Below are 25409 nucleotides of genomic sequence, written 5' to 3'. Positions count from 1 at the left end.
GATGCTATTTCCGGGGATTACTGGGTTGCTTTGTCAGGGGTGGCTTGGCCCGGGGATGATGGGCTGCTGTGGGCAGAAGACTGATTACACTGAGTTAGCATCAACCAGTCTCTTCCCCGAGCAGCCCGGTATAGCAGCAGACCTACTCCAGCGTGTGCCACTGCAGTTGCTTCTGCTGGAAACTGTGGATGAAACTGTCAGCCTTCCCTTGACCAGGCCTGGAGGGCTCCTCGCTTCTCAGTTGCCCAGAGGACACCCCTACCTCCAACCTTGTAAGCACGTGCCACACCCTGTCCACGGTGCTGAGAGCTGTAGCTCTTTCTTTTCCAGGAACTGGAGACTGCCCTTCACCATGAAGTCCATGAAGCTTAACCTTCAGGGCCTCTCATTTGCATAGGCCCCTTCCACGGCCCCGGCAGGAGTCTCGCCAATGGGTTCACATGGTCTTATGTTTTTGTAAAACTTACCCGAGTAATACATTTTCCTTGCAATTGATTAAGAATACTGCTTCTTACAGTATTCTGAGTGCAGATACCCACTCCCTCACACAACTCTAGGTGGAGTAACATTGGAGGAGCCCCAGGCATTTTCGGAATCCAGTTAAGGGGAAGGTAAGTGAAGGAGAAGTTTAGTTTGGGTTTATGAGGCTATATTTGTGTGGGTCACAGTCACTTCCATGTCTAGTTGTATTACTGCCAGCCGTCCCAGAGAGGAATGACTTTCTGAAACACTCCTATCACCTACCCTGCCAACACCCTCACCATCTTAGTTCTCAGGTACAGCACCTCGGTCATATGGAAAAGTGAACATGTCCTTTAGCCCCAGCATGAGATATATATGAAGAGTGGAGGAGAAATATGCAATCTCACTCCTGGCCATATATCCAGAGAAAACTCTAATTCAAAAAGATGCATGCACCCCCATGTTCATTTCAGCACTATTCACAATAACCAAGACATGGAAACAAACGAAATGTCCATTGACAGAGGAATGGATAAAGAAGATGCAGTACATGTATACAATGGAATACTGCTCTGCCTTAAAAAAAAATGAAATAATGCCATTTGCAGCATTACCTCTAGGATGGACCTAGAGATTATCATCATACTAAGTAAAGTAAGTCAGAAAGAGAAAGACGAATATCATATGATGTCCCTTATACGTGGAATCTAAAATATGACACAAATGAACTTATCTATGAAACAGAAACAGACTCACAGACATAGAGAGCAGACTTGTGGTTGCCAAGGAGGAGGAGGGGGTGGAGGAAGGATGGACTGGGAGTTTGGGGTTAGCAGATGCAAACTATTGTATAGAGAATGGATAAACAACGAAGTGCTACTGTCTAGCACAGGGAACTCTATTCAATATCCTGTGATAAGCCATAATGGAAAAGAATATGAAAAAGAATGTAGGTATGTATAACTGAATCACTTTGTTGTGTAAAGTTTGAAATGCATTGAGCCAGAGATAATATATGGAAATTCTTCCAAGCATAAGGTATAGAAAGTTGTTAAGTGGATGACTGAGTCCCTTCAACATCTAATCAGACTAGAAGTCCTCTTTTACCAGGATAATGCCTGATGCTGTACTGTATACAATTACAAAGAAAACCAAATCCCCTTTGTTGTTATTGTTAATGGGAATCGTGAGAAGTAGAATTTATGAAGAGTTCTATATTTATCAGGTGTATGTTCCAAGCAAAATAACAAAAGCAAGTGTGTTTATAATGGTTCATATACGATAGAAACAAGAGAAGTTTTCTCAGATTTGAATACAATCATACAAATTTACACGGCATTACCCATAACAAGTTGGGAAGCTAAAAGAAAAAAATTTTAAGTATCAATAATAATAAAAAAAATGATTAACCATTCTAGACGCTTCCAGGAAGAAGGAAATGGTAAATTACCTTTTTCTTCTCCTTTTAGGTTCTGATATCACAAAACTGTTATCAAGTGAAGAGGTAATGAAAGAGTTTTCAGACAAAGGATGCTCTTAAAAGAAAAAGACTTTAAAGAGGTACAGTTAATAAGAGGCAATAATAAGATAAATGATAAGGCCATTAATAAAACTATTGTTATTTCTTTGGATTTGTGCTATCTCTGGTTATCTGTCAACTTGAAAAATTTTAACTTACTGTGATTCTTCTCTCTAAATAAATGTTTATATTGGTAATAATTTTTTACTCATAATTTTGATTCCTTTTCTGACAGAGAATCCCCCAAATATAAAAAGCTTCAGGCCTCCCACAAAACCTGGATCCGTGGTTGGTCAAGGGAGATTGTGAGGTAATAGTCAAGTTTACTTTTGTTTTACTCATAGCTGGTGAGTCTGTGTTTCTGTGTAAGTTTCCATTCAAAGAAAACGGGATTTGTTCCAGTGGAACTGAAAAATTAGCTTCAGCCAGGCCGACAAAAGAGGCAGCATGGAATGAATGACAACAGACAGTAGATTTTGGTGTAATTTTTGGCTTTCTGGTGGACTGAGAAAGCTCAGACGTGTTATTTATCCTTGTGAGTCAGTCTCATCACCTGTAAAATGACAAATTTGGCTAAGATGAGCTAAGAGTTCCTTTCCAGTGCTATGTTTCTGATTTTAACAGCTAAGTGTTGCTAAGTCAAGGTGTTCCGTGACTTGCCTTGGAGAACATAGAGGAATGGCTCGTTAATTTTTAATTTGCAAACGACTGCCGCAAGTTTGTGAAACCCGATCAGTCTCATAAGTAGGTTACATATCCCTCGTATATTATTTGCATTGTTTAATTATTTAATACATCCTTTCTTTCATAATAGGGCAAAGGTAAACTTTTGCACTGCCCCTTCTATATAGCCACAAATTCTGCAGAAGTGGGGTCCAGAGCAATTAAGTTTTACTGTTAAAACTCTACCACCCCCTTCATTTCTTTATACTTCCTGTTTTTTTAAGCTATTCTTATAGATGTGATCCTATTTTATCACCACCAAATTCTTAGAGGGTACACGAAGTAGGTATAGTTATCTCCATTTAGCAGATTTGGAAACTGAGATGGAAAAAGGCTAAATCATGTTTTATTAGTTTTAGTTGACTAGAGGCAGAAACAACTGGAATACGGCTCCTCTGATGCCCACTCCCCCTGTGAAGGTCAATATGTAGAAATAAACATCTGGGACAGAGAGGTGGACACTCTGGTTACTGGCATATATTGGCCAAAAGTCCTAGGATTTCATGGCAGTGAGAACATGGGTGGCAGCACAGTGCCCAGGCAGTGTGAGGACGTTTATCCACTGCTGGGGATAGATCTGGAATCCATTTTCTTTTCTTTTACTTATTTTTACATTTTTCATTGAAATATAGTTGATTTACAATGTTGGTTACAGGTGTTCAGCAAACAAAATGATTCAGAGATAAATATATATATGAATATATATAATATGTATGAATATATTATATATACATATATAGTATACATGAATATTATATATGAATATATATTATACATACATATATAGTACACATGAATATGTATTATATATATGAATATATATATTATATATACATATATAGTATACATGAATATATATAATATATATAATATGAATGTATATAGTATATATGAATATATATATAATATATATGAACATATATATTATATATATGAATATATATAATATATATGTTCATATATATATAATATATATATATTCTTTTTTAGATTCTTTTCCATTAGAAGTTACTAGAAGGTACTGAGTATAGTTCCTGTAATTCATTTTAAATATTAGAGGAAAGGCAATCGAGACTAGCCAGTCCCTGAAGGCTTAATGGAACACTGTCCAGAACCCCCTGACAGCCCCAGTGCACAGCTAAACATGCTGGCTGAGCAACCCGCAACCATCAGATACCTCAGAGTCTGGAGAACAAGATAACACCTCTGCACACGGGGTATCTGGCTGGCGTTGGCTCCTTCCCCCGACCCATCCTCCACTGGGTTCCCGAGATTAGGCCGTTTATTCCAGGCAGGGTTAGAGAGGCCACGTGAAGAGGACACAGGTGCTTCCTGCAACTGTGCACCTCAGCATGCATACACCTATTTAGGGGCCTCTATTCAAATATTGATGACCAGAAGCTTCATCACAAAGGCCGCACAGCCACCCTCTCAGGGAAACGGGAGCTCCCTCTGAAGCAGCCTGCCCAGGTGAGAGCAATGTTTCTGACAAGTGCCGCTCTCAGAGCTCAGCCTAGAAGTTGGGACAGCTCCCGGGTGCCGGAACAAGAAGCTTTGAGATGAGTCTGGTGATTGGTTGTCTTGCAATAGTTATTGACTATTTCCTTTTATATATATAATATATATATACACACACACATATATGCATTGATATGTATATATGTATGTATTTATAGGGGAAACCATAGAGACAAACATTCTGAGCACGTTTTAGACACGTAGGTCATATGAGATTGGGCTCTGGGCCTGAGTGTATCAGTAAGCTGAGACTTGCTGCTGTCAGGACCATCTGGGTTGTATCCCACCTAACTGTCCAATTGCTGTCCCCCATGACTCCATCAGGCCACCGGAGACACTTGAAGTCTCGAATACAATCAAAATTTCAGCCCCCGCTCACAGAAGTAAAATCCAAATGTAAGGTGAGAATTGTAATATCCAGCTGGTGATTCTGGCTTCTCCGAGTTTTAATGACGAAGAACACATCTTGGTTTTATTATCTACCCAAACGTTGCTTTGTAAGGACTCTTCCTACCTAACACTTAATATCTGTGATAAAATTATATTTTTGTGTGTTCCCTGTTCATCTGTGGCATTTCCTGGCCTGTGTTAATGGTAATCTACAGGTACCAGAAAGAAAGAAAGAAAGAAATGGAGTAGGAAAAGATAATTCATGCTTAATGAATGCTGTCTGAATGCCAGGGTCTGTACAATGTATACAGCTTTTATATCTCCCTACAACCTTAAGAGGTCTGTATTAGAATCCCCATTTTACAGGTGAATAAACTGAGGCTCTTAAATGTTTTACAGTTCACCCAAGTTTACATAGGAACTAGTCTGGCTTGATCAACCCCAAGACCACCCATCTCCAAAGCCCACATCTGAGAGTCATGTTAATGACAGCTAATTTGTCAACTCTCGGGACTCTCTGGCCCTGAGCAAATGAAATCCATCTGTATTTGTGAGTTGCTTAAATGTTCACAAGTCTGGTATTTCACCACAGGAAGGCAGACTCATCAAATAGTTTATGTGGTAAAACTGCTGATAAAGGCTAGGCAGGACGCTAAGAACATTCAGTTAATTGTTTTTCTAACTGTTCCTTAATATTAATGGACCTTGGCCACTGTTTCAGTAGCAGCATAAAGAATCTGAGAATTTAAACCCAAAACTTGCTCTTCTCCTTGATTTTAAGATGATCTCAGTTTTGTCACTTAACTTTGCTGTGCTCTACTTTCCTTACCTGTAAAATGGTCACAACACATTATGCTGAAGGTGTAATGAGACTGTATACCTGAAAGCTGTTTGAAACTTTTATTCAGGTATCTTGGCTTCTGTCTAAGGAAGATAAGCAAGGTGTGAAATGGATGCACACTTGTATAATAACAGCTGATGTTCATTGGCTATTCAGTGTGCACAAGCACTGACCAAGCACCTTATAGTCATCCGAACGCTATGAGATGAATACTAGTATTATCCTCATTTTACAGATAGGAAGAACAGACACAGAAAAGTAAGAAACCTTCCAAGTTTCATAAGTACAATAGAAAGTGGCAGTCAGGTGGGATTCCAACCCAGATAGTTTCCTTCCAGAGCCTATGTTATTAACCATTGTGTTATACTGCCTCCCAATTATAAGTATAATGAAATGACACTCAAGGCATTATGTAAACAGGTTAATTATCAAAGAATAAACATTTGACCTACAGTCTCTTGCTGGGAGATTCTAGTTCAAACATATCCCTGACTACACTGGCACCCTGGAACATAGCCTCGTTAAGTCCCCAGCACCAACGGGTCCTGTCCCAGTTCTTGGTGGTTCCCGACCAAGCTCTCCCTGTTTCTTCCCTTCAACCATCGTGACCGTCTGGCCTTTCCCTCTGCTGATTCTCAGTGGCCTGCAATATCTCCTCACACTGTTCCTCCTGCCTGACTCTCCCAAGAAGTCTTCCCAAACCCCGGGATTAGGCTAACCGTCTGCCTTCCATTGGCCCTTAAAGCTCCCTGAGCTGGCCCCTGTCCTGGCACGACCTCATCTAGTGGAGTTCTTTACTTCTGTGTCTATGTCCCTGTCCTATGCACCTCAAGGGCTGCCCTGCATTTTAGTCATCTTTGTATCTTCTTTGTATCTTGGGCACTTCATGCTGTGCACATTCAAATTTGTCCATGGTGGGTCTTTAAAAATGGTTAGACAGTGGTGTCTTGGATTGGATCCTGGAACAGATGAAGGACATTAGAATGGAAAAACAGGTGAACTCCAAATAGAGTCTGTAGTTTGGTTCATAGTGTTATACCAACTTAAATTTCCTAGTTTCAATATAAGAAGCATGGTTGTATCAGATGTTAACATTAGAGGAAGCTGGGCGGAGGTTATATGAGGGCTCTTTAAGCCATCTCTGCAACTCTTCTGTAGATCTAAAATTATTATAAAATTAAAAGTTTAAAAATCAATCATTAGATGACTTTTAGCCTAGTGTTCAAGACCATCCTTTTGGAGTCAGACAGACTTAAGTTAAAATCCTAACTAAACCATTTACTACATATACTAAGTGATCTTAAGCAAATTAAAGTCATACAGTCCCTCTGAACCCCACTGTGAACTGGCCGGGCACAGTGGAAACAATAAATGGTAGTTAGTGTTGTTACACTATTATATTCACAATAATAATGTATTATTATTACTATAACAATTTATCAAAAATACGGGCCAAACGTTTTCTTTCAAACATACTCCCACTGCATGCCTCCCAGCATCCCTACGTACCCTACACTTAAGCCACAAACACTTGTTTACTCAACAAATATGTTGGGTGTTCTGGCCACTGTTCTGGCACTGGATTTATAGCCAGGAATGAAACAGACAAAAAACCCTGCCACAAACAGCTTACATTCTAGTGGAGACAGGCAATAAATCAGTAAAATTAACAGCGCATTGGTTCTCAAAGTGAGTCCCAGATCAGCAGATTCAGCAGCACCTGGGAACTTGTTAAAATGCATATTCTTGGGCCCCACCCCAGACCTACTGAATCAGAGGCCGGTTGTAAGTTTTAACAAGTCTTCCGGGTGATTCTGGTTAATACATAGGTTTAAGAACCACTGATATAGTAGGTTGTGAAAATCTGTGTTCTAGAGGAGACTAAAGCAGGAAACGGGGTGGAACACCAGGGTGAGCAAGGGGTTAAAATTTTTAAATAAGGTGGTTACTCCAAAGGTGGCATCTGCTCAGAGACATAAAGAAGGTGAGGGAGTGGGCCTCCAGGATATCCAGGGAGAGAGTGATTGATTGACTGGTTTTAGGGGGAGAGTGTTTTAGGCAAAGGAATGGCAAATGCAAAAGCACTGAGGCAGGAGCAGGCCTGGGGGTCTGTGCAAGGAACAGCAAGGAGGCCGGTACAGCTGGACTAAGGTGAGCAAAGGGGAGAAAGCAGGAGGAGTGAGAGAGTCATGGGGCTCCAGACTGCATAGGGATTTGTAAGCCATTGCAAAGAGTTTGACATTTATATACTGAACCATAGACACGCTACCTCTTTCTGTATAGTCTAGAGCCCCTAACACCCTACAAATCCACCTGCCCTGCCTAACCTTCATGGTCCTAGCCAATCCCTTCTCTCCCTTAGGCTTCCCCATCCCACACTGTCAGGACGAGCCTCTCCCATCCCTACCTTTCATAGGCACGTTTGTTTATCCCAATCTACAATATAGAGTTTGCCTGTATTTTGCCCTATTGGACTGTATCCCCTGAAGTGGAGACCTTGTCATTTTCCCCCTTTAGTCCCACTACCTATCATAATGTCTGTGCATTGCAATGCTGCATAAATATTTACTGAGTTTCTCTTAAGGCATCAGGATAGAAACCAACATATTATTGGCACTCGATGAATATTACAAATGCTGCCAATGACTTTGCAATTTCTTCTGTCAGAGATAATAAGCAAAGGAGCTCATAGCTTTATTCTCAAACCACCAGTGCTTTTTGGATGCATTTGCAGGATTCACCCAGAGTTTGACTAGAGCTAGCAGAGTCGCTCCTTCTTGCCAGCTGCTCCCCTTTGTGCCTGACGGCCTAACTAGTTCTGTGCTGGCTTTGGCTGTGAGTATTGCCAGAGCGGAGCATCAATTTACTGCTAGCCTTGGACCAAAATGGATGAGGGTAGGAGGTGGTGCGAAAAGAAGATGGGCATTGGAGTCAGCCAGGGCTAGGTTTGCATTCCAGGTTCAACACCCACAGGCGGCTCTTCTCTTCTTCCTTCCTTCCTCCTTCCTTCCTTCCTTCCTTCCTCCCTCCCTCCCTCCCTCTCTCCCTCTCTCTCTCTTTCCCTTCCTCCCTCCCTCCCTCTTTCTCTCTCCCTTTCTTTCTCTCTCTTTTTCTCTCTTTCTTTCTTTCTTTCTTTCCTTCTTTCTTCTTTCTTTTCTTTTCTTTTCTTTTCTTTTCTCATGAATCCCCTAGCAAAGAAAGAAAGTGCGTGTTGAACCTGGAATTCAGACCTAGCCCTGGCTGACTCCAATGCCCATCTTCTTTTCGCACCACCTCCTACCCTCGTCCATTTTGGTCCAAGGCTAGCAGTAAATTGACGTTACGCTCTGGCAATACTCAGAGCCAAAGCCAGCACAGAACTAGTTAGGCCGTCAGGCACAAAGGGAAGCAGCTGGCAAGGAGGAGCGACTCTGCTGGCTTTAGTCAAACTCTGGGTGAATCCTGCAACTGCATCCCAAAAGCATTGGTGGTCTGAGAATAAAGCTATGAGCTCCTTTTCTTATTACCTCAACAGAAGAAATCGCATTTCCAAGTATGAACTTTTCTAATGCATAAAATAAAATTAGAGAGAAAACATTTTACTGAAACATAATTGAAATTGTGTTGTTATCATAATATTTAAAAATTAATTTGTTGCAGTAATATTTTTGCCTCTCTATTAGTACATTAAGCAAAAAGATCCAGAGGCAAGTTCAATAAGTGCCAACATTTTGACATAATGATGAGCATAGAAGAGATCTGAGCTATTCACAAATGTAGTATAATATGAAATTATCTGCAATTCCTGTTACTGACATAATGTACGTACTGCTATCACTACAGTGGCTTGTGGCTTCCATTTATGATTGAAGGAGATGCCAAGTTTTAATTTGACTCTGACTCTAATTGTTAGAGGTTAGTGTGGGGGGGGAATTTTTCTCCATCCTATTTTACTCTGTATACTATGCAAGACCCCTTCATTGCCCCAGAATATACGTTGGGATAAATTACTTTAGCTCTCTAAATTTCAGTATCCTGGGACTTCCCTGGTAGTCCAGTGGGTAAGACTCCACGCTCCCAATGCAGGGGGCCTGGGTTCAATCCCTGGTCGGGGAACTAGATCCTGCATGTGTGCTGCAACTAAGAGTCCGCATGCTGCAACCAAGAAGCCCGCATGCCACAGCTAAGAGTCCGCATGCTGCCGTGAAGAGTCCATATGCCACAAAGAAGATCCTGCATGCTGCCACTAAGACCCGGCGCAGCCTAAATAAATAAATATTTTTTGAATAAATTAATTATATTAAATTTCAGTATCCTTATCTGTAGAGAGATACTCAGATGACAGTTATTGTTATTTTTACTTTATTAGCAGCAGTGGTAGTAGTTAAAGACTCCTCTATAAGCTGACTGTAAGTTGATCCGTTTGGCCGTCATCTTTTTTTTTTTTTGGCCGTGCTGCAAGATATGTGGGATCTTAGTTCCCCGACCAGGGATTGAACCTGAGTCCCCTGCAGTGGAAGTGCAGAGTCTTAACCACTGGACCACCAGGGAAGTCCAGGCAGTCATCTTTTTAAATTGAGGATTCCTACTCCCCAAATATCCCTTCTTGGCCTGAAATTTCACCTTTAGAGACACATGCATGCTTTGGGGGCTGAGACTCCTAAAAGGTGAGTACTGCTGACCTGTCACCCTAACCTCCAGCCATGCCCACCTACAGTCCTAAGTTAGGGAGTGGGACATGGTGTAGCCCAGCAGGAGGTGTGGCTGGTTAAAAAAAGAAAGGTGATACATACTTGGGACAATCTTCCCTCGATTCATTTTATTTCCAAAGGACCCTTTTCAAAGTCCAGATTTTTGCCAAACAAGATCACATTTAGTCTACACTCCCGGTCTCAAAGAGGATTTTCCTAAAACTCAGCAGTAGGTTTAATTATAGCTTGCATGTGCCTACATAACCCCTGTATTCTAATTCATTTCCCAGTTAATTCCCATCTTAAATTAGTATCTTTACTATCTTTGCGTGACATGAAATTGGTTTTCAAGCACTTGAGAGAAAGGTGCTTACTTCTGGCCCATCCCCTCTGGAATCGCTCTCTTCGTGGACCCTGCGATTTCTTCAAGCTCTGTAGTGATTTTCAAACTTGAGTGTGCAGCAGAATTATCTGAAGAATCCATTAAAATGCAGGCTGCTGGGTCCCACCCCTAGAGAGTCTGATCAGTAGGCCAAGGGTGGAGCCTGAGAATTTGCATTTCTAACTTGCTCCCAGGTTTCTTTACCTCTTTGAGTCCAGTTTCTTTATTATTAAGCAAGGGCAATAATACCTTCTTTACAGGGCTGTTGAAAGGATTAGAAAAAGATATGTAAATATACTCAAAAATACTAAGCCCCTAACAGAAATTTAATAACTATTAATTCCCATGATGGGGCATTGTTGTGGAGAGAAGGATATCTGGAGATGGAGATTTCTGGAGAGCAGCCTTGAAGAAGCAATAGAAATTGCTGGGGAAGAAGTGAGTGAGGGGCGTTCCCAGCGTGAAAAACAGTGTGCAAAGGCTGGGGAGCGTGAAAAACAAAATAGCTAACCCAGAAAGTTGCCAGGAGTGACACTTTGGCTAAAGCAAGTTCATGGATCATGTATACATACGCGGGGAACAAGGGCATTCTGTGCTATTCTAAAGAGTTTCAACTCTCTTCTGAAGGAGATGGAAAACGGTTGAGGTCGTTTGAAGCAGGCAGTGACGTGAAGTAGGGATTGTGTAGGTAAGGAGGAATGGGTCCAGGCTGATGACTAAATTTCTCTCTTGAGTTTCTGTGTAGGTGATGGCGATGTAACCCACCGGGAGAAGTACCACAGAAGAAAAAGCTGGCTGGGAGAAGAAGGTGAGTTACACTTTGGATCTGTTAAATTCAAGGTAACGATTAGATACCCGCATGGACATACTAAGTGGTAATTAGATACATGAATCTAGATTTTTTTTTTTTTTGGCTGTGCCCCACAGCTTGCAGGATCTTAGTTCCCCAACCAGGGATTGAACCTGAGCCCCGGCAGTGAAAGCGTAGAGTCCTAACCTACTGGACGGTCAGGGAATTCCCAATCTTGATTTTATTTTATTTTTTTTTGGCCATGCTGCGTGACACTCAGGATGTTAGTTCCCCGACCGGGGGATCAAACCCACGTCCCTCTGCTGTGGGAGCAGAGTCTTGACCACTGGACCACCAGGGAAGTCCCTTAAAGAAATCTTGAAACATAGATTTAGAAGACCTCAGCACTTCGGTGGAACTTAGATCCACAAGAATAGATGAAGTAGCCCAAGGATTATATAGCATGAGACAAGACATTAGGACTGTATTCTGAAGAACAGCACAGTTTATGAACAATCTCTAAGGGACCTCAAATTGAGGTTAATGACAGTCAGCAGAGCCTGTGCTTCCTATTCTTTTTTTTTTTTTTTTTTTTTTTTGCGGTACGCGGGCCTCTCACTGTTGTGGCCTCTCCCGTTGCGGAGCACAGGCTCCGGATGCGCAGGCTCAGCGGCCATGGCTCAAGGGCCTAGTCGCTCCGCGGCATGTGGTATCTTCCCGGACTGGGGCACGAACCCGTGTCCCCTGCATCGGCAGGCAGACTCTCAACCACTGTGCCACCAGGGAAGCCCTCCTATTCTTGTATTATCTGTATACAAGCAAACTCTGGCTTAAATGGACATTGAGGTCAGCTTTGGTCAATGGTACCCACAATAGCCAACACCGCACTTAGGTGGTAGAAGCAACGCAAGAAAAACATCACCAGTGTGGTCCATAGGGACCCTGCAGGAGTTTGAAGGAAAGGCAAAGGCTGATAATAACAGGAGATGAATGTGATCACCAGCACTGCCTCCTGGTCATCCTTCAGGTGCCACAGTCCGTAGAGAAGCAAGTCCACGAACAACTGTCCCAACGGGTCATCCTCTAGAGATGGGTCTCTTCCCCAAGAATTTTTGCACGAGTGAGATCCCTAGATTTGTCAAAGCTTAGACATCACCTGCTGGGAGAAAAACATTGTGAACTGAGTCATCACAAAAATAAATACTATTTCCCTTCCTCTTCTGTAAATAAATGCGATTTCCCTTCCTCTTCTGAAGACAAACAAGACACCAACATGAATCCTATTTCACGCAGCCAGAGCTATCCTGCTGGGCTTGGCCAAAGTACCATAAGCCAGCAGGATCCCACGTCAGCCCAGCCCTGAGCACTCGCCTTTCCCGCCATGGGCTTCTGAACAGTGTCACCCATGGAGAACACGTGCAAAAGCCTGTCCCGCCAGCCCAGGTAGGAGAAAGGTTAAGGAAAGCAGAATACTAGAAGGGAGTCCAGGCTCTTTTTAGGTAGGAGCAAACAGCAGAGGAGCAGCTGTGAACATTCTCAGGGAGAGGGAAACACTCCTCTTAGATAGGAGGTCTACAGTTAGACCACAGTTCAAGCATATCCATTGTATCCTCATCTCCCCCTTAAAAAATTCAGTGCTTAGGGTTCCCTGGTGGCGCAGTGGTTGAGAGTCCGCCTGCCGATGCAGGGGACACGGGTTCGTGCCCCGGTCCGGGAAGATCCCACGTGCCACAGAGCAGCTATGTCCGGAGCCTGTGCTCCACAACGGGAGAGGCCACAACAGTGAGAAGCCCGCATACCGCAAAAAAAAAAAAAAAAATTCAGTGCTTACAAAACTCCAAACCTATCAGGAAAATGGGGCAATTTCAAGTGTATTTTTCTCATTTCCCCACTAAAGAGTGACTTTAAGTATGAGTTCATACTCTCTCATTTTAGGAAATGCATTATGCAAAAATAAAAATGAGGCCCACCTGCATGGGAGCCTAGCTCTCCCCCAATAATTAAGAAGCCTAGTCATCCTCAAAGGCATTTCTTAGGAAGAAAACCTGTGGCCTAACCTTCGAAAGAACGGAATCCCCATCCTGATTTCACAGTCCTCGGGCCAGAGGTGTGGAAGTTCAGGAAGGGAACTGGGGCTTTGATAGGATTGTCACAAGCTAGGAAAACATAGGAAATGTTTAGTCAGAAGGAACAAAAACACAGCGTACTGATGGAAATGTGATCTCCGCAGACCCATCTTTATTATAACTGGAGGGGGGTGGGGTGAGTGGGGAGAAGCAAATCTAAAACCAGCAGACTGTTAGAACTGTAATGGCGCAAAAAGCCTTCCTCGAGACAGAAACCTCCTGTCCTGCACTCAGTAAACACCTGTGCCGGCCAGGAGCCCAGGCATTCAGGCTCTTAAGTACCTCGGGCTGGAACATATTATTCTCACAGGCTGCACTTGTGAACTTTCTGGAGGGCTTTGTTCCAGTTGGTGATGACTCCTGGGAATGTTAAGGCTTGAGCCCTGGGTCTAAAGAGACCATGTCCCAAGACAGTGTCCCATAACAAAAGAGAAGGGGGAGCAAAGCCATTACCGGCCTGACTCCGAAGAGGACTGGGGGCCAAGGGGAATGGGGGCTTAAGGGGAGTCTGAGCCCCACGTTCCTTTCTGAACATCCTTCTGAAGCTCCCTGGGTAGGCATGACCACCCGTCTGCCAATGAAAGGCTAAAATTCAAGGCCCGAGCCAAACAGCAAGAAAGCCTTCTTGACCGTGTTATTTTGCAAAGTAAATACATCTCTGTTTTTTTGCGGTATTCGGGCCTCTCACTGTTGTGGCCGCTCCCGTTGCGGAGCACAGGCTCCGGATGCGCAGGCTCAGCGGCCATGGCTCACAGGCCCAGCCACTCCGCGGCATGTGGGATCTTCCCGGACCTGAGCACGAACCCATGTCCCCTGCATCGGCAGGCGGAATCTCAACCACTGCGCCACCAGGGAAGCCCAGTAAATACATCTTTACGGAGGAGAATTACTCTTACAGGTCCCTGTCCCACCTGCGATGGAGGTGGAAAAGGAGCTGCTCTCTTCAGGACTAGATGCTAATTCTATCCTGATTGGCTGGATTAGGTAAGAATTCACTCGGGTGGGATTGGAAGAATTGTTTTGTTTGTTTATTGGTTTGCAAGGGATACTTCCCCCAAAGAAAACCTACTGGGTTGGCCAAAAAGTTCGTTCGGGTTTGCCCTAACAGCTTACGGAAAAAGCCGAACGCACTTTTTGGCCAGCCCAAATACACTGGCCACTATACACAAGCCCAGAAGCTCCGGCTGCATCGAGGGCTGGTGACCGTGTGGTTCCCTTGCCTGCTCGGCTCCTCCTGCCCCTCTGAGGCCTCCTCTGGGACACCTCCTGGGCCCCCCACGCTCCTCCACGCTCAGTTGGGAAACACGGAATTGATCAGATCGTTCCGTGTTGGCTTGGATTCCCCTGTACCGTGAGACTCAACCAGCAGAGTGGCTGGGTTTGCAGCAGAACCTAGCACACGTTAGCTGACTTGTCAGAGCAGGCCTTCTGCTCCACGGTGGCCTTGGAAGGCCTGTAAAAATATTCCCCTTAGTAAACCAGCAGCTTCCACGCCAGGAACTGTGGGTGGGTGTCTTGGTCTCCTCATCATACAAGCCCCAAACCAGAAAGAGCCTCTCTGGGCTCCCTCCGGACACTCCCTCTGATAGTCATTGTCGGCAAGTACGAATAATGCCTAAATTACAGAATTACACATTGAACGAAATTAACCTTCTCTAGAATGAACACGTCCTTAATACTTACAACAAAAACTAATTAATGCGTTCTGATTTGGTAGAAAGAGAAAAGGGTTACCTTACTTCCAAGCATCTTGTGTCAACAACCCACTTTAGGTTCTGTAGTTGCCACTCCTGAATAATTAAAAGTCAAGGTCACACATGGCACTGAAGAAACCTATAATTAACGTCTAAGCATAAGCATTAGATTCTCTGAATCGACTCAGATTGTTCTTAAAAGGATGGTAGGGGAGAGAGAGCTTGACCTAATATTTCTTAGGAGAAAACAGCCTTTCGTGTTTTCATAGTTTTTTAAAAAATAAGGAGATAAACACATGTTTAAGATAAACTTACTGAGTAAATGACAGCCATTTTATAGATGGGTATTGCAAGGTTTTGAGAACGTTGCAATGACCTGATCTACATGGTAGATAACAGAAGGAATGCCAGATCTTATCAGATCCTATACCCGCATTCTTTCTATAAGTAAGGAAACTGAAGTCCAGGTGGGTAAGAGAACTCTTCCTCACATTGCACAGTTAGCTCGTAGGCAGACAAAAATGAGAACTTCCACGTTTATGGCTCCAAATGTAGTGCTTTTCCTACCACCTCATGTAGTAACAGCAAGGCAGTCAGAAAACATCTCTCAGGATTGCCGTTTTGCTTTCAGTGCAATTCAAATAGTGTTCATCAGACATTATATGCAGCTAACAAGGAAAGCCAGCATCAGTTTATGCCCTGTACACGTTTGTTATGAAAGGAACAATCCTTAGGCTTTTGGATGTCTCTTTCATCTGTTGGGTCTCCGTGGACCAGCTAGATCAGGGCGTTTCTGAAAAGCCAAAGACAATGGGAGGAAGGGCAGAACACAGGGGTTGTACTGGAATGGGATGGAGGCAGTATGGTGTAGCCCAGTGGATCTCAGCTCCAGATGCACCAGAATCACTCGGAGAGATTTTTTTTTTTTTGCGGTACGCAGGCCTCTCACTGTTGTGGCCTCTCCCACTGGGGAGCACAGGCTCCGGATGCGCAGGCTCAGCGGCCATGGCTCATGGGCCCAGCCGCTCCGCAGCACGTGGGATCCTCCCGGACCGGGGCACAAACCCGTGTCCCCTGCATCGACAGGCGGACTCTCAACCACTGCGCCACCAGGGAAGCCCCGGAGAGATTTGTTTAATGTACCAATGTTGGGCTATACCTCCAGAGATTCTAATTTATTTGACCTGGGCTGGGGCCCAGGCACTGGGCATTCTCCCAAGATTCCTTTGGTGATGCATGGGTGCAGACGGGATTGAGAACCACTGGGAAGCAAAGTCGTGGTGTCAGACAGAGCTGGGCTAAAAATCCCCTACCTTGACACATATACCTATTTTCTCTGAGTTTCCCCTCATATATTTAAAAAGAAAGAAAGAAAAAAATCCTATCCCACTGAGGGGCTATAAGCATTAAATTGGATTAGTGTATAAACCACAGAGTAGTTTCTCCATGAATTTGGCTCTTCTTTCTTTTCTTTTTTTTTTTTTACCTGGTACGCAGGCCTCTCACTGCTGTGGCCTCTCCCGTTGCGGAGCACAGGCTCCGGATGCGCAGGCTCAGCGGCCATGGCCCACGGGCGCAGCCGCTCCGCGGCATGTGGGGTCTTCGCGGAGCGGGGCACGAACCCGTGTCCCCTGCATCGGCAGGCGGACTCTCAACCACTGCGCCACCAGGGAAGCCCTCTTCTTTCTTTTCTACATTTAAATGGCAATAACAAAGAAGTAGCCTGAAGTCAGCCAGTGAAACAGAACAGGCATGAGGATAACTAGAGGGGCCTGACCTTGTGAACAGTATTTGGTGCAGGATCAGTGCATCTGAATTCTTCTCTGCCTTCTGCTGGCTCCTTTTTTTGCTGGATAAATATCCATGTAAATCAATGGCTGGACACACTTAATCCCTCAGGAGGTAGGTCTGTCCACTCAGTGATTTGCATCACTGGGTTCAGGTCGGGCAGCTTCCATGGACCTTGCATTTGTGTAGGTTTTCCGCTCGAAAGCAGTAAGCTATCAAGGGAATCTTTTTAGGAGATAAGATAAAGGCAGGAGGAGATTGGCTAGGAGCAGAGACACGTCTCTTCTCTCCGTCAGGCGCACTTTGTGCCCCTTCTACACGCGTGGTGGTTCTCTGCCAGCCCAGCCCTTGTAGGATGCCTCAGTGAGTGTGTAGATAACCCCATATGGCCCCACCCAGGGGCATCAGATACCATGTCTATTCTCATCTCTGAACACACAGCATGTGGAAAATTCTTGTGCCACAGGAAGCAGGGCATGGAGCTAGAATACGTAAATAGCAACAATCAATGCCTTTGATTCCTGGAGCCACCCTAGCGTCAGAAGCAAAAATTGTGCTCCACGCTTGGTTTTCTTTATTCCACTTGTACTTCAAAAGCTGCAGGGAGTAAAAAGAAAAAACAAACAAAAAACCCAGAGCTCTCACCTCCTGGACACCTGATCTTCTGCTGGCAACCCTGCCCCAGACCACTGTTTGTCCTCAGCCTATATCCAGTGATGACACAGTAGGGGCCCCCTCCAGCCAAGGAAGCCACCTCTTGTGCCTTATTCTGTGCCTGCCTTTGAGTAGAGCTCCTTCCCAGCTCTCTAGTTTGGGTTCTTTTCCATTACCCACACTGTTGCAGGAGGGGGACCCCTTCCAGAGCCCGAGAGTGGGCTCTTGTCTAACACTCAGAAATGAATTGTCCGAGGAGACACACGCACTCTCCCCAGGGATCCCCCGCCCTTCTCTCTCCTCTCACCCAGGATTCCCAGGCCCTTTTTCCTGTAGTCACTGAGCACATGAGCCATTCAAGTGTGCAGCTATTTTTACTAGAGTGTGAAGGATTCTCAGGGTATAAACTATATTTAGCAGAGGTTAAAGTTCACATTACACAATCACTGGGGCACAGGCTTAAATCTTTAAACAGCCTGGTTTCGGTCTTCCTGCTTCAGTCCTCTACAAATGGGCTTTTCCAGTCCTAACGCTTCTCCTTTCAATTCAGCCTACAAATACTTCAAGGCCTTTGTTTCCCACAAGAAATGGAATTCTTTTCTTTTTAGCCCTCAAGTCCCTCTTCTACCTCAGACGGAGGTTTTCTTACAGCCATCAGAACCTCTGATTTAGCAGGAATCTATAAGGAAATGTTAAGTGGAACTCTTCCAGGGTTGAAAAAAATCTAGCCTAGAAATTCTTAAAAATGCAAACTACCCACCTAAAGGCTCAAATGGACGCTCCTTGCCAACTGCAGTTGACTTTTCAGGCCAAGGTACTAAGAAGGGATTATGTCTGAGGGCATGGAAAATGAAGAGGAGGGCTCTAAGCTAGCTCATCTCAGGAGAGGAACTGGAGACCAGGGTTCAGGACTGAGTGTGTAACATGACACGCGGCCCAGCTGGCCCTTCAGCCGCTGGAAGCACTGTGTGCAAACAGCCTGAGGTACCAGCCCTGTACCGGAAGGGCCTCAGCTGCAGAGTCACCTCGCTCAAGATGACACCCCCTTCCTGGGGCAGCCTGCACCCAGTGACTGGTCAGGGTTGGATACAAAGGCCTAGTCCCTTCACCTCAACTCAAGACAAGTCTAGAGCTGCATCTCTGCTTCAGAGCTCCAGGCTTGAGCAGCCTTTTGTTGAGACGGCCTCCCTGCCCGGCTTCCCCTCTGCCTCTCGCACAGGTGGAAATCTCCAGAGATGCTCCTGCGTGCATCCCCATCTCAGCCATTGCTAGCGACATGTCTTAAACTATGTGACATCCTCCTGGTAAATGCTCTTGGGTAGCCCCACGTTGCTACATCGCTACGAAAGTGCTGTCAGCAGACCCAGCAGCATGGATATCCCAGGTGAGGGTATTAGAAATGCAAGCTCTCGGTCCCCATCCCAGAACAATGAAATCTGGATCTCTAGTTGAACAAAAGCCTCAGCTGATTCCTGTGTATATTAATGTTTGGTGAGCACTGGCCTGCACGATAATCGGATGAGAAATGAGGAGCAGGAGTGTTTACTGCGAGCACAGAAGTATCCTGGCCCAATGGGAGCCATCTGTTTTTAGTTCAGAAACTATGTTTCCTACTAAAAGGAGTTAAAAAACCCATTACTTTGCCACAGTCCAATCACAAACAAAAGGGCAGAACATAGAGGCAGCGGGTCAATTGCTCAAGTTAGGAAACCAAGCTGCAGTACTGAGCAAACAAGGGAAAAGCTCATATTTAAAGTAAGTATGTAGGGGGCTTCCCTGGTGGCGCAGTGGTTGAGAGTCTGCCTGCCGATGCACGGGACGCGGGTTCGTGCCCCGGTCCGGGAGGATCCCACATGCCGCGGAGCGGATGGGCCCGTGAGCCATGGCCGCTGGGCCTGCGCGTCTGGAGCCTGTGCTCCGCAGCGGGAGAGGCTGCAACAGTGAGAGGCCCGTGTACTGCAAAAAAAAAATAAAAAATAAAAAAAAATAAAGTAAGTATGTAAAGTAAGTGTCAGTGGTCCTTAGAGTACAGAGGAAAGATGGAACACTTCCCTTGCGATACAATAGATGAACTTCCAGCACAAGCAGGGACTTGGGACTTTCCCAAATGACCACTAGGGAACCCGTGTAAAAAAAGCTTCCCCAAGGGCAGGCACACGCACACAGTGGGGCAAGGGGATGAATTCACATTTATTCTCTTAGCCACACCATCTAAAGATTTGCACCAGGTCTTCAGTAAGAAGGAACTAGTTTATGTTAGAATGGCAATAGTTTGTCGCAGGGAACATGCTAAAATGTTAAGGTGTCATGAAATGTTTCCATGGTTCCCGTTTCATAGGGAGGATTCAGTCATTCTCAACAGATCCTTTCGTGCTTGTAAAACAGTGCATTAAGCTGTCTCTCTGGAATTCTTTATAGATGGATATCGAGACTGAGCTCGACCTCTGTGTGTGTTTTCTGATAAAAGTCCTAGAAAACAGAAGAGGCAAGAACAGGTAGGTGGTACCATGAAGCATGTTGCTTCATCATGATTGGTTTACGTCTGGCTGGGGCCTGTTCCCATTGAAGGGCAGCAAGGAAGAGGGGAGCTGTCATGTGACCGGAACCCCTGAGGGAAAATGTACGTGTCCTCAGATGTCAAGGGAAGAGGCGGGGATCCAGTTCTGGATGAAATGGAGTAAACACATGAATGCAGCTATAAAACCTGAACAGCCTATCTGAGGACTCTGAAAAGTAAATGGTAGCAGGGGGCTTGGGAAGGAAGAGCAGAATTCGACGTGCCACTGAACCAGCACTGAGTGTCTCACTTGTCCTCCGCGACCTTGGTCCGGATGGGAGACAGCCCCAAATGCAGAAATGAGCAACAGGTATGGCTAAAAAGAGAGCTCCCTCTGGTTCTGGCTCCAGGTGCAATTAACACGCACAAACAGTGGGGAAATCCCCTGTTCATTTTCTTTATTCTCCCAGCCGCACCCTCCCCAGGCAATCAGAGCAGTGGCAATGAGAATGGCGGTAGGGGAGCCCACAGTGGACCCTCTCTCTCTGTATGGAGGAGCTGTTCCCCAAGAGAATGGGGGAACCCCCAATCCTCTTCTCCTCTCTCACTTCTCCCGCCACCTGGCCCCTAATGTGGGTGCATTCACAGGAAGTGTGCAGCACAGCAGGGTGGATAGAGCCCAAGCTTTCCGGTCCAGAGGATGGATAAGGGGGGGGGCCACAAAGTGTTGGAAAGTACTAGAGAGATCTCAAAAAGGGAGGAACTCGGGCCAGGGGCCTCTTAAAGCTGTTCACAAACTCCTGGGTTCAGTCCTGTGCTGTGTGGGTGTGGATCTGCTCCTAAATACACACCAAAGACATGGAGACTGAACTAAAGGGTGGGCCATCACTCAGGTCCCAGAATGACCCCCAATGACACACGCACAGAGAAAATCTAAGTAGCTGCAAAGGCTCTGAAAACAAACCTGACATTGAAACTACGACTTACGAAAGGCTGACAGAATTTTCAGCCTGAGTCCATCCAGGTTGATTGCCTGTTAAAACATAAATATTATAATTTACATAAGATGTAAATAAAACCCAGGCTCTCAAAACATAATATTCAAAATATCCAAGATATAATCCAACATTACTCAGTGTATTAGTTTTCTACTGCTGCTACAACAAATGACCACAAACCTAGTGGTCATTAAAATAATAGTTGGTTTGGGGGGGGGTGTTTGTTTTTGTTTGTTTGTTTGTTTGTTTGAAGTTCTATAGGTCAGAATTCCAAAATCAGCCTCACTGGGTTAAAGTCCTGGTATGGACAGGGCTGGCACCTTTTGGAGGATCTGTGGGGAAACTGTTTCCTTGCTTTTGCAAGATTTGAGGGGCTGCCCTCATTCCTTGGCTCGTGGACCCCTTCCTCCATCTTCAAAGCAAGCAACATAGCATCTCTCTAACCCTTCTTCCATTGTCACCTCTCTTTCTGATCGTAACCAGGAAACACTCTCTACTTTTAAAGATGCTCATGATTATATATGTCCCACCAGTATAATCTCCCCGTCTCAAGGTCCACATCTGATAAGCAATCCTATTGCACCTGCAATGTTAATTCCTTTTACCATGTAACATATTGACAGGTTCTAGAAATTAGGATGCAGACATCTCTGAGAGAGACTTTATTCTACCTTTCACCCTCAGTGTACGAAGAACCATGAAATCTCAACTCACATGAAAACAATCGGCAGATGCCAGCACTAAGGTGATGCAGATGTTGGAATTTTCTGACAAAGCCTTTAAAACAGGTATTATAAAATATTCCACAAAGTGAGGGACAACAACACTCTTGAAATGAATGGAAAGAGAAAGTCTTGGCAGGGAAACAGAAAGTATAAAGAAGATCTAAATGTAAATTTTAGAGTTAAAACATACAGTAACTGAAATTTTAAAACCTGGATAGACCAATTGAAATTATTCAATCTGAACAACATAGAAAAAAATTGTTTTAATGAACAGAGCCTCAGGAACCAGTGAGATTATACCAAAATGTCTTAACATTTGTGTCATTCAAGTCTCAGAGGAAGAGAAAAAAATACAGAGCAGGAAAAAAAAATACTGGAAAAAATAATGGCTGAAAACTTCCCATATTTGGCAAAAGACATAGACATACAGATTTAAGAAGCTCAGTGAACTCCAATTAGGAAGAACACAAAAAATCCACGCCTAAACACATCATAATCAAACTGCTGAAAACCAAGATGAAAATCAACCTCTTTAAAGCAGCCAGAAAGATGATATATTGCCTATAAGAAAACAGTTCAAGTGATTGTGGATTTCTCGTCAGAAATCAGGAATATGCAAATATAAACAAGCTGTACACTTCTGCCCATCAAATTAGCAGAAATTTTTAAAAATTATTACTATCTAGTGTTAGGACGCAAAAATACGTTAGTGGGAAAAGAAATAAGAACAACATTTATAAAATGTAATTAGGCATCGTCTACCAAAATTTTAAATCTACGTACCTTTTAACCCTCAATCCCACTTCTAGAAATTTATCCTACAGAAATATTTGTCCAAGTGCTCGAAGATATTTACTGGGGCCTTGTGTGTAGTGGCAAATAAATACATGAATAAAACATTATAAATAATTACTGATGAACCATTATTTAAATAAATTACAGAATCCCACAGTATGGAATATAACGTAGCTTTTAGAATGATTATATTGGAGCCAAGTCTGTTGGCACTGAAAGAACATATGATATAAATGTTAAATGATAAAGACATTTGTCAAATATCACAAGCACAGACATACACACAAATTGGGTTCTGTAATTGTGTGTGTGATTATAACTGACTGGGAAAAAATCAGGAAAGACAAAAACCAAACTGATATCAGCAATTGCTTCGGAGGAATAAGATGAGAAGAATAGGAATGGTACTTGTGCTTTTTACTTCATCTATGTGTGAATATGTGTGTATGTTTTAACAAAGGACAAGTAGTATTTTTGACCTTTTTTAAAAAAATGATAAAAGGCCTATCTATGTAAGTTTCATAGCACTATCCTCCAGGGTTCTGATCTTAGAAATTAACTAGCTGGTCTTTCACTGTTTTCTGGGAATTGAGCATTTTATTCACTTCCCTTAAGGAAACCCAATCAACATGTTTAGCATCTCCTAGTGTATAAGTTTTCTACTGCGGCATAACAAATTACCTCAAAATTTGCCATCTCAAAACAACCAAAATTACCTGATATCGTTTCTTAGGATCAGGAACCCAGGAGTGTCTGGGCTGGGTGCTTCCAAGCCAGGGTTTCTCATGAAGCTGGAATCATCTGAAGGCTTGTCCAGGACTGGAGGATCCACTCACAAGTCCCTCACATAGCTATTGGTAAGAGAACTTGGTTCCTCACTGGCTATGGTCAGAGGCTCAATTCTTCATCACACAGACTTCTTTGTAGTCTACTCACTGCTGGCAGCTGGCTTTCCCTAGAGTGACTGGCCAAAGAGTTAGAGTGGCCAAGTTGGAAGCTGCAGTGACTTTTATAACCTCATCTTAGAAGTGACTTACTATCACTTCTGCTATAGTCCACTGGTCACACAGACTGACCTTGGTACAATATGGCGGGAGAATACACAAGAATGTGGATACCAGAAGTCAGAGGTCATTGAGGGTTGTCTTGAGGACCCGCTACCACAGTTAAATTTTTCCCCACTATCTCTCCTCCCTGTCTAAGTTCATTGACCCTTCTGGGGGTTAAAGTATACCTATGTCTCTACGCAAGAACAACATGAAATACTTCAAGGCAAAGCATATCTGGGACTTCCTTGGCGAGCCACTGGTTGAGACTCCGTGCTTCCACTGCAGGGGGTGCGGGTTCAATCCCTGTTCAGGGAACTAAGATCCCACGTGCCACACGGAGAAGCAAAAAAAAAAAAAAAGAAAGAAAGAAAGAAAGAAAGAAAAAGGTACAGCATATCTGAGAATTTAGAAGAGAATTTTCTGATATATGGATATACCTGACTGCAAAAGATGTATATTGTATTCCTAGGAGTATATTTGAATGTATACTGTATAGCATAGGTTTAGCCAAACATTTAAGTATTCCATAATAGGCTTGTAGATATGATAGAGAAACAAAAGAGTAGATTTATCATAGGTTCAGCAACCCTTATGCAACACATGTTGATTAAATCATTGTTTTCAACTGGAAAGAAGTTAACATGCCTCAGGGCTTTGAATCTGACCTTGACTCCTTCAACACTTTTTTATAAACTATTTGGACAAAGGCAAAGAAAATGTACTTGTTGTATTTTCAAGTGCTATCATGTTAGGAGAGCCAAGAAGCTGAATAATAAAGTCAGAATTCCCAGAGGTCTTCAAAAGATTGAAACGATAGGCCAGAACCCATGGCATAAGAATAAGTGGGAAGGAAGTGGTATAAAATCTGCCCAAGTACAAAATGAGACCTGGCACAATACCAGTTAATGCAGAAAAGCTTTAAGTGAACTGCAAGTTTAATATGAGTCAGCAGCTTTGCCAGTTCTGCCAAAAAGGCAGTGAAGAAAAATAGTCTGCATTGTAAAAGAATACAGTACTCAGAACCAGGGAGATCTTGGTCTGATGAACCCCACACTGTGAATATGTGGGTTCCTGGAACGATCGACAGATTCCTCTATGACCATGTGTATCTTCTAACTCCAAGATTATACAGTTCTCTTTATAACACGCCCCGAGTGACCAATCTAGTAATTCTATCCCCCTAAAAAGGAAATGACTTTGTTTATTCTGTTCTTCAGTCATTCAAACAATATTTATTGAGAAAAAAATATTTACCAGGTACCCTGCTAAAAGCCAGGAACACAAAGATGCTTGGAACACACACACTTTTTCCCAGTTATTCATCCAAACACGAATATAGCTGCTGCTGTGATGGGATTTGGTCAATGTAGTCAAGGTCCCAGATCAGAACTTGAGATAGATTATCTGGATGGACCTGACCTAAGCACGTGAGCACTTTAAAAGCAGAGAGTTTTCGATGGCTGGTGGTGGAGTAAGTCAGAGGTTCAAGGCATGGGAAGGATTTGATGCACCTTTGCTGGCTTGAAGATAAGGGGGCCACATGGTAAGGAGTGTGTGTGGCCTCTAGGAGCTGAGAGTGGCCCCCAGCTGACAAGCCAGAAAGGAAACAGACTCTTAAAACCTCTAGGAAATGAATTCAACCACAAGAATGAGCTTGGAAGAGGACCCCAGAGGAGACCCACAGCCCCAATCAACGCTTTGATTTCAGCCCAGTGAGACCCTGAGCAGAGCATCCAGCCTACCAGGCCCAGACTTCTGACCTGCAGAAACTGTGAGGTAATAAATCTG

General features: G+C 43.9%; 1 long non-coding RNA gene and 1 other non-coding gene across 2 annotated transcripts; one reads left to right on the top strand and one right to left on the bottom strand.

Annotated features, from left to right (window-relative positions):
- Positions 1 to 9910: 9910 nt before the first annotated feature.
- On the bottom strand, positions 9911 to 9983 carry TRNAG-UCC (transfer RNA glycine (anticodon UCC)). Its single transcript has one exon. It is a non-coding gene; the product is annotated as a tRNA-Gly (tRNA).
- Positions 9984 to 10728: 745 nt separating this feature from the next.
- LOC117311137 (uncharacterized) lies at positions 10729 to 25391 on the top strand. Its single transcript, XR_004525361.2, has 4 exons — positions 10729 to 11313; positions 14320 to 14405; positions 19976 to 20052; positions 25249 to 25391. It is a non-coding gene; the product is annotated as an uncharacterized lncRNA (long non-coding RNA).
- The last annotated feature ends 18 nt before the right edge of the window (positions 25392 to 25409 follow it).

Source organism: Tursiops truncatus, chromosome 1 (assembly GCF_011762595.2).
Source record: "Tursiops truncatus isolate mTurTru1 chromosome 1, mTurTru1.mat.Y, whole genome shotgun sequence".
Lineage (NCBI taxonomy): Eukaryota > Metazoa > Chordata > Mammalia > Artiodactyla > Delphinidae > Tursiops > Tursiops truncatus.
The sequence above is the reverse complement of the archived record's forward strand: the minus strand, read 5'-3'. Positions and strand labels throughout refer to the sequence as shown.